Genomic DNA, 9,979 nt, shown 5'->3' with positions numbered 1-9,979 from the left:
TATCTGGAAGATCATTCCAGGCTGCAGTATGTAAAGCTACCTCATTCCTCTTTTTCACAGTTGCAGAGTTCACTGAGTAGCTACATTATTATAGAGCTCACCAACCTCTATTGATGGGTATTTAGATTGCTTCCCATCTTGTTATTACAAGAAAAACATACCACAATAAATAAATATCCTTGTACTAGGGCCATCAGCACATTTGCAAGTGTCCCTGTAAATCTCTAGGAGTAAGTTTTCAGATAAAAAGGCATGTGCATTAAAAAAAATGTTGATAGTGGCTGTACCAGTTTATACTCCTGCCAGTAATGTACGAGAGAACTTGTCTCCCACACCCACACCAATACAGTGTTATCACAGTTTTGGATAATTGCCAATGTGATAAGTGAAAAATGGTCTTGAACTATAGTTTCCATTTACACTTCTCTGGTTTAAATAAAGCTAAACATTGTCTATAAGCTCAAGGGCCATTTCTACTTCCTGCTCTGTGAACTATCTGTTCATGTCTATACTTGTGGACATTTTTTTCTATTTCATTTTTTCTGCTGCAGTTGCATTTGTCTTATTGACTATAGGAACTCTCTATATATTTAGGAAATTTAGATCTTGAGTACAGTGACTTGAGGATGGAAGCAGAGGGAATTCATTCATCCAAGGGCTTCCCATTAGTTTAGCCATCTAAATTTTATATCCAAACCAGTCCTTTCTAGTATGGGGTTTTTTGCTTCTTCTTTTGGTTCTGTGAGCTAACTTATAACCTCCCAGCATGTTCCTTGCTTGCTTTGCCTTGGCTGGACTTAGCCAGAGTTGATTTTGGTGTTGTAAGGAGTCTTGATGTATCCACTCTCCCTCACCAGGTTGAGGTTTCAAAGAGAAGGTTCTGGGTTGATGTCCCCATCTTCCAGCTGAGATTCCCTGCTTTTCTCTGTGGGTTCCTCAACTTTCAGGTCCAGGCAACTAGTGACCCTTCCTAACCAGCTCGCTAAGGGCGTTTGCAGCCGCCTCTGCCCTGTCCTTGTGTCTAGGCCAGAGGTCCTGCTTTCTTCACTTGGAAGGTGATGTCACTGATTGATTTAAGAGCTTGTTTGGGCTCTCAGCTCTGGGAGTGTAGGCAGCGGGTCTCCCTTGATAATTGTGTCCCAGAGCTTCAAAGGTGAGGGCCAGCAGGGCCCTTGGGGATCTTGGGGACCAACCACCACAGTGGACAGAGGAGATGCAGTGCAGAGGGGGAGCTGGCACAGGTCACACACTGTGTTGGGGCACACATGTGGGTCCAGGACCCTTATCTGAATCGCTGAATCACTGGACACCTGCGGGCCCAGGACCCTGTCTGAATCACAGTGCTTATTCATTCTTTTGGCAAGCACTCCAATGGCTGGATTCCCCAGCTTACAGGCAGGGCCGTGATGTAGTGAGAACCAACTCCACATGCAAAGGCAACTATAACTGCCCTGCAGGCCAAGGACAGAGGAGTCTGTTTGGGGAAGTGGGGAGGTGGCTTGGAGGGGGTGGCCTGGAAAGACTAGCTTGTGCTGGGGCATGGCAAGTGCAAAGACCCCTGAGACAGGAGAGAATGCATTTTGAGCATGGAGGCCACAGGTAGAGGGTCCCATGTGCAGGGGTGTCAGTCAGAGACACTGTCCTCCAACCAAGACCACATAACCAAGACCTGGAAGAAATGGAAACAACGGGCAAAGAACCTTCTAGGCAGGGGAAGTGGCTCAGGGTAGGTCATGCAGTTGGAAGAAGATGCAGAGTTGCAAGGCAGTGTGGCTCCAGACTGGCTAGGACAGACAGAGTGAGCCGAAGCAGTCAGACAGGATGGGGTGGACACAGGTAGGATCCGTCACAGGGAGCAGGTTTTCCAACTCATTCTTAGGGCCCTAGGGGATCCCCTCCACTGCGAATGCACAAATGCACGAAGATGACATCGGCCCTTTTATAGAAGGGAAGTTCTTCCTACAAACAAACCAAAGTCCCTCCAGGGGACTTAGCAACTGAAGCTGAGCCTTCTCTTTTAGTTGCCCCTGCCCCTCAGACCCAGAGCCAGCTGGTTCCTCCTGCCTCCTGCTCACAGCTCCGGGAAAGCATCCTGGTGGGGAAAGTCAGTGAAACACCAGGTGGCCTAAGGTATCTTCCCAGGACCCCAAGGTGACTAGACAGGGCTATCTTATCAACCCTGGGATGCAGTCAGAGGGGAAAAGTTCTGTAAAAGAAATTGGACCCAGGGCACTGAGGGAAGCCTGGGTCCCTTCTGAGTGTTCTGCAAAGGGACAGGAGGACAGACAGTCGGGGGTTTTGTGAGGGAGGGGATAGGTGGATACTAGTAATAAGGGGTGTTCAAGTCAGTGCCCAGTAACCAAGAGGATGAAGGATGGATGGGGGGGATCAACTTCAGGCACAGCTGGATCCAGAACCCTGAGGCCTGGGCTATGGCTGTTCCCCACTCCTCGTATCACCCAGGTCTCAATCACCTTCCTCTCTGTGACACAGTAGCCTCCTCCCTAGGGCTCCTTCCTTCTACTCTTACCCCCACAAATCCATTCTCCATATATTGTTAAAACCATGCCACTCCCCTGCTTAACCCCTCTCCCCATGGCCTCCTGACGCCCTCCACAGAAAGCAGAAACTCCTTACCCAGGCCTCAGAGGCCCCCGCTGACCTCCCCAACCCTACCTCGCTCTCCTCTCCCCTCGATCCCTCTGTCCTTTCTGTCCCTTGAACACACCAACCACATCCCCATCTAGCCGACATTGTACCTGCTGCTGCTCCCTCCTCCTGGTATGTCACCATGTGGCCACCCCTTCTTAGCAGGACCGCCCAGATGGAGCTGTCCTCGGCCATCGAGCCCCCAGCCCGCCGTCCACTCCCCACACCAGCCCTGTTTGGTGGTTCCTTCTGTGATGGAAATGGTCCCCGTTCGCTGTCAAACACAGCAGCCACCCAGTGCAGCTAATGAGCCCCTGAAATGTGGCTATTGTGATAGAAGAACTGAACTCTTAATTTTCTTCTTTTTTTTGAAAAACAGAATTTCTTTCTGTAAACTGTTTGAGTGGAGAGATGTTCTTCACAATCCCAATACAGTACAGATTTCTTTTCCAAAATGAAATGAGCAAGGAATAAAAGAAAAAGAGCTATATAAAATGTTCTCATGAAGAACAAAGACAATCTCATCTTTCTTTAAAAACAAAACAGGCCAGGCGTGGTGGCTTATGCCTGTAATCTCAGCACTTTGGGAGGCTGAGGTGGGCAGATTACGAGGTCAGGAGTTTGAGACTAGCCTGACCAACATGGAGAAACCCCGTCTCTACTAAAAATGCAAAAATTAGCTGGACATGGTGGCGCATGCCTGTAATCCCAGCTACTCAGAAGGCTGAGGCAGGAGAATGGCTTGAACCTAGGAGGTGGAGGTTGCGGTGAGCCGAGATAGCACCAATGTTCCAGCCTGGGCAACAAGAGTGAAACTCCGTCTCAAAAAACAAAGCCAAAAACAAAAATAAAACAAACAAAAAACATACGATCCTTTTGAATGTGTGGTGCAGGTGTAGGATTGAAGCCATGGGCTTTAGCAGTGCCGTGAACCCAGGGCTTTGCTCACAGCCAGCACCACAGGTAGGGTAGCACTCTGACGCGAGCAATCCTTGCTGCTTGCACAGAAGCTTCCTGAAGCTAAGTGATCAGTTCCCAGCTCTCCTTAAATTCCCAGTCCCCAGCCTGGGCCTCTCTCCCTAACACCTTCATTGCTTTGGGAGCCCCTGAAGTGAACCCTGAAATACTCCCTCCGTCAACTCTGGGCTCAGACCTTTGCCCTTCTCTGTGTCATGAGGAAATTTCAGTCAAGAGGGTGGGAACGGGTGGTTTCAGACCATGCAGCAAAGCCACTGCCAGGTAAGTTTTGTTTTTGTTTTTGTTTTTGTTTTTCAGACAGAGTCTCTCCCTCTCCCCCAGGCTGGAGTGCAATGGTGCAATCTCGGCTCACTGCAGCCTCTGCCTTCTGGGTTCTAGTGATTCTCCTGCCTCAGCCTCCTGAGTAGCTGGGATTACAGGCATCTGTCACCATGTCCAGCTAATTTTTGTATTTTTAGTAGAGACGGGGTTTCACCATATTGGTCAGGCTAGTCTCGAACCCCTGACCTCAGGTGATCCACCCTGCCAGGTAAGTTTTAAGGCAAATTTTCTCTCTTATTTGGTCAGAGCTAGACCTAACCTTCTCACCACTGAGCAATCCTGCCTTTGCCGGGGATGCAACTTAGGCAACTCTGGATGAAGGTGGGATGAGGGAGCCCGGGGCAGATTGCAGGAGGTCTGGGCCTGACTACTGGAATGGACTTGTGTGCTCATGAAAGCTGCAGTCACCAGGTGCCGCTCCTGGCCCAGCTGCCCTCAGTGGTAAATAGGCGGGGGGCCCCAAGAAAACTGAGATGGCAAAACAAATCCAGGCTCCAGAAGCAACATGAGGTTGCACAGATCCCACTAGGCAGCCTCATTACATGTAAGGGAAATGCCAGGAGGCACCTCGGATCTGATAACAGGCAGGACCTTGCATCAAAATGATTTTTCTTTAGAACAAAAGAGAGGGGGAGAAAAGAAAAAAAATCAAAGAAAGTGATTCCATGAGCTTCATGAGATAGGACACAGCAGTGTTCTAAGGGAAGCAGGAAGGTGGAGGCTGTGGACACAGGGTGGTGGGTTCTGCCTCTCATGGCTTCTTTTCTCCCTGGTGGACTGGTGGGTTGGTAGCTGAGGCCGGAGGTCCCCTCCCCTGGGGAGCAGAGAGATGACTTTAGCAACAGGCATTGGGGAAGCTGGAATTACTCCATCTGGGCATTGCAATTGGCTCCCCCAGTCTTCTTCAGTTAACCCTTCATTAAATCTCCCTCCAGCTCCTTCTGATCACTGATCACAAACTCCTTAGTGAAATCCTGTACAATCTCCTTCACCGGGGTCTTGACATTCTCGCCGATCCACCTGATGAGGGTGAACTTGGACCTCCTGCTCATGGCAACCCCTGTGGTGACGCACACGAAGGCAAGCAACCAGACCTTGTCTGTGCACTGTGGGATGAAGTGCTGGTATTACGCTCCTTGCTGGACAGAGACGACGACAGAGCCATCATATTTAAAAGTCACCCAGATGACGGCCAAGCTGTTGTCTCGCGCCAGGTTGTAGGCCTCCCGGCAAGCCTGTTTATCAATCTTGGTGGCCATTGCCACGGGGCCGCAGCAGGGACACTGCCCGGGGTGACCGAGCTGGCCCCTGGCTGCGGCGGGGATGGGAGTGAGGTAGTGGTGACAGTGACACGGCACCTGCAGGCTCCAAGCACAGCTGCAGCTCTGCTAAACTCTTTTTTTTTCGAGACAGAGTCTCGCTCTGTTGCCCAGGCTGGAGTGCAGTGGCATGATCTCGGCTCACTGCAAGCTCCACCTCCCGGGTTTACGCCATTCTCTTGTCCCGGCCTCCCAAGTAACTGGGATTACAGGCACCCACCACCATGCCTGGCTAATTTTTCTGTATTTTCAGTAGAGATGGGGTTTCACCATATTAGCCAGGATGGTCTCAATCTCCTGACCTTGTGATCCGCCCGCCTCGGCCTCCCAAAGTGCTGGGATTACAGGCATGAGCCACTGCGCCCAGCTGCTAAACTCTTCATTTTCAATTACTCCAATTGACTGAAATTCAAATAGCCACATGGGGCTAGTGGCCACCATTTGGACAGAGTGACTCCAACCTTCCATGTGGTGTAATTTTATTTGCTAGCCTTTAGCATCATGTGATGTGATCTTCTTCACTTGTTTTCTGTCTCTGTGACCAGAGCATCAGCTCCTTGAGGTGGGGATTGGTTTGCCTTGTTCACTGCTGTATGCTGGGCTAGAAGTGGATCTGGCATATAGTAGATGCTCAATACGTAATGGCCGAATGAATGCATGAGTAAATCAATGACTCCTGGGGACCACAAACTCTGAATTTCTCCAAAAGGATTGCTAGTTCTGCCAGGGATTGCTGCTCTGTGACCTCAAGTCAAGATCTTGCCCTCTCTGGGCTCAGCATCCTGACAAAGGGGCACCAGGGCCCCTCTGGTCTTAAGGCTCTGAAACTTCCTGCTTCTTACTCTGCCCTGTTGGGAGAAAAGCTGAGTGTTGGGAGAGAAGCTGAGGCAGGGCTTGCATGCCTGCTAGACTTGCTGGCTCCTTGCTTCTAGCACTCCCATTATCTCAGGTAGCCCTATGTTTCAAAGAAAATGCTACAACATCACAGCTGTAACTCATTCACTGGATACATTGCTTCCCTTAAACCCCCACATCCTCACCACTTGTTTCTTTGAGCACCAATAAATAGTGTGGGCTCCCAGAGCTTGGGGTCTTCGCAGCCTCCATATTAGCGTTGGCCCCCAGGTCCCACTTTCTCTCTTGTCATTTCTCATTTCTTTGATTCTGCCGGACTTCCTAGCCCCCACAGCCTGGTGTTGAGTCTGATCACCCCAACATGCCCAAACTGCCCCAATCTATCCTTCATCCCCAATGCCCACCACCAGCCTCCCCAGCCACCTCATAGGAAGGGGGCCAGAGGGGCTTCCTTTCTCCGGAGACTGTGTCTAGGAAGCCATCAGAGCAGGCTGCCTGTGCCCGTCTCCTAGCAACAACTGGCCTTAGGAAGTATTTGGGGGCGGGATAAAGTAGTGATTGCTGTGGGGCTGTGTCCCAAGTCAACAGCTCTCCAGCTGGCCAAGGGCAAGTGTTTTCCAGGAGCCAGGCCAGGGCAGGCTGGCGGTTGTGGCACGTGCACCAGGAGTTGGCTCCAGGGTCCTCCAAGCCTGGGCCCTGTAGTTGGCCACACTCACCCTCTCATGCCTGTGCTTGGGGTTCAGAGGTGGCAGGGGGTGCTTGAGCCCTACATGCTTCTTGGGGGGACCTGTAGGAACCAGGCATGAGGAAGTGAGGAGCGGGTGCTGACTGTGAGTGACTTGAACCCTGACTGCTCCAGCATCCAACACTCACACGCATGCACATGTGCCTACTTAGACACAACACACAGCTATGCACGCTGACATGCACATGCTCAAAGGCATGGGCGCAGACACACACTTACTTGTTTGTGTTTTCATTATTTTAAGACGAAGTCTTGCTCTGTCGCCAGGCTGGAGTGCAGTGGCATGATCTCATCTCACTGCAACCTCTGCCTCATGGGTTCAAGTGATTCTCCTGCCTGAGCCTCCTGAGTAGGTAGGACTACAGGCATGAGCCACCACACCCAGCTAATTTTTGTTTTTTTACTAGAGACAGAGTTTCACCACGTTGGCCAGGATGGTCTCGATCTCTTGACCTCGTGATCCACCCGCCTTGGCCTCCCAAAGTGCTGGGATTACAGGAGTGAGTCACTGTGCTGAGCCATTTTATGTGTTATTTTCATAATTTTTATGTTTAGAGAGGAATCTTGCTGTCTTCCCCATGTTGGATTGCAGTGGTGGTATCCTAGCTCACTGCAGCCTCAACCTCCTGAGCCCAAGCAAGACTCCCTCCACAGCCCTGCCAGTGGCTGAGATACAGGCCCACACCATGAGGCCCGGCATTTAAACAATTTTTTTGTACAAATGGGGTCTTGCTATGTTGCCCAGGCTGATCTCAAACTGCTGGGCTCAAGTAAGTGATCCTCCTACCTCAGCCTCCCAAACTCCTGGCATTACAGGCATAAGCCACTATGCTCAGCCCTGTTTATTCATTAGATTTGAGTTGTAAATCTTCAAAGTTCATCCATATTTGTAGGGTGTATAAGTATTCCATTCATTTTAACAACTGAATAGTATCCCCCAGTGCACATATAATACATGTTGCTCATTTATTCATCTGTTGATGAACAATTGGGCTGTTTCTACCTTTTGGCTATTGTGAATATGCTGCTCTTAATGTTGGGACACAAGTATCTTTTTTTTTTAATTGTGTTTTATTTTTTGATAAGTTATTAGGGCACAGGTGGTATTTGGTTACATGAGTAAGTTCTTTAGTGGTGCTTTCTGAGATTTTGGTGCACTCATCACCAGAGCAGTATACACTGCACCATACTTGTTGTCTTTTATCCCTTGCCCCCCTCCCACTCTTCCCCTGAAGTCCCCAGTGTCCATTGTATTATTCTTATGCCTTTGCATCCTCATAGCTTAGCTCCCACATATCAGTGAGAACATATGATGTTTGGTTTTCCTTTCCTGAGTTCAAATACCTGTTTGCAACCCTGCCATCAGGAGTTTTGGACATTTACTTAGGAGTGGAATTACTGGGTCATATGGTAGTTTCATGTTGACTTTTTGAGGAACTGCCAAACTTTTCCACATTATACATTATACATTCCATGGGTCACTGCATTATACATTCCCATAAGCAATACGTGAGGGTTCCAGTTCCTTCACATCTCCAACACTGGCTATTTTCCATTTGTTTGATAATAGCATCCTAATGAGTGCAAAATGATATCTCATTGTGGTTTTGATTTGCATTTCCCTAATGACTAATGATGTTGAACATCTTCTCATGTGTAGATGCTGGAGGTGGGGACACTGTGACAGGACAGCAACCTTGGCATTGCCTTAGCAGCAGCCTAGGATGGGTGCCAGGGAGCACGAATGAGGGTGAGGAGGGAGAGGAAGAGGGAGAGAGAAAGAGAGAAGAGAGATGGGGAGAGAGAAGAAAGAGATGGAAAGCGAAAGATGGGTAGAGAGACATGGGGGAGAGACAGAGGAGGCTGGGAGGGAGAGGAGGATGGAAAGAGCAGAGAGAGAGAAAGAGAGATGAGGAAAGGGGCAAGAGATGACAAGAGAAACAGAGAAGCCACAGAGGCAGAGAGGCAGAAAGGGAGAGAGGGAGCGAGGGAAGAGAGAGAGCAGGTCGGGGCACTCTGGGTCCCAGTTTCCAGTGCACTTGTAGGTCATCATCACCTAACCACATAGGCAATAAAATCCTAGTGCCTGCTGCTCATAGCCCCGAGAGCCCGTCCTCCTGAAGAATAAAAGCTTTGGTGACTTCCTCTCCTCACTGGATTTTGGTTGTGTCGTTAGAACCGAGTCATCCCGTCTATGACCTTCCTGGGCTCACAGCTCCACTGAACGCGGCCCCCTCGGTTTGGGAGGACCAGTGGTGCCTGCGTCTCACCAGGTTCCTGAGGAAGCTTGTGACCTTGGCTTGGGCCCAAAGTAGCCGGGTACCCGCTGGGACTCTGCTTCTCCTTTCACTAAGAGGAGAAAGAGACCAAAGAATGGTCTGCAGAGAGGACAACTGTGCAAACACCCAGGGAACGAGGGGCTTGAGCCGTCTTCATTTCCTAACAGACACACATTCCCTTCCATGCCTCCTTAATGAGGGCATGAAGGACAATATGCGTGTGTCCACCTGTGTGCAAAGGTATGTGTGTGTGCATGTGTGTGTGTTGTGGGGGCATGCAGTAGGCAGCAAGGAGAGGGCAGCTCCTGCTTAAAGCTGCAAGTCTCTCTGAAAGAAAGATCGAGATTCTCTGGACCACAGCAGGACAGTGTTTTCATTTGCATCCATTTTTATTAGCACTTAAACCTGTATCTTGAGTAGCATATAAACCATAAGTTGGTTAACTATTCTTACAAGCATTTACGCACTAAGATAAACACATGATAATGTACACTGAAATTATGCACCCTGCACCCCGCCCCCCACCAAAATTATCTTGCAAACCTACGCCCAGCAAAGGATCCCGTAGCGTACTTTGGGAGGTGTAGACAGGAAGCCTGGGTCTCTATTGCTCTTTCCATTTTTTCACCATCTGTGGGCTACCAGGCTGCATTGGTTTGCTAGGGCTCCCTTAAAGTACCACAGACTGGGCAGCTTCAGCAACAGAATCTCACTGTCTCACAGTCCTGGAGGCTGTAGGTCCAAGATCAAGGTGTCAGCAGTGTAGGTCTCTTTCCAGGGCGGTCCAGGAAGGCTCTGTTCCAGGCCTCTCTCCTGGTGTGTAGGTGGCCTGC

The 9,979-nt window shown here is 49.8% G+C and overlaps 1 pseudogene; it reads right to left on the bottom strand.

The window, feature by feature from the left end:
- Positions 1–4,811: 4,811 nt before the first annotated feature.
- LOC111529220 lies at positions 4,812–5,207 on the bottom strand (annotated as a pseudogene).
- Positions 5,208–9,979: the final 4,772 nt, after the last annotated feature.

The sequence above is a fragment of the Piliocolobus tephrosceles genome, chromosome 16 (assembly GCF_002776525.5).
Source record: "Piliocolobus tephrosceles isolate RC106 chromosome 16, ASM277652v3, whole genome shotgun sequence".
NCBI classification, from domain to species: Eukaryota; Metazoa; Chordata; class Mammalia; order Primates; family Cercopithecidae; genus Piliocolobus; species Piliocolobus tephrosceles.
This window is presented reverse-complemented; position numbering and strand designations above follow the sequence as displayed.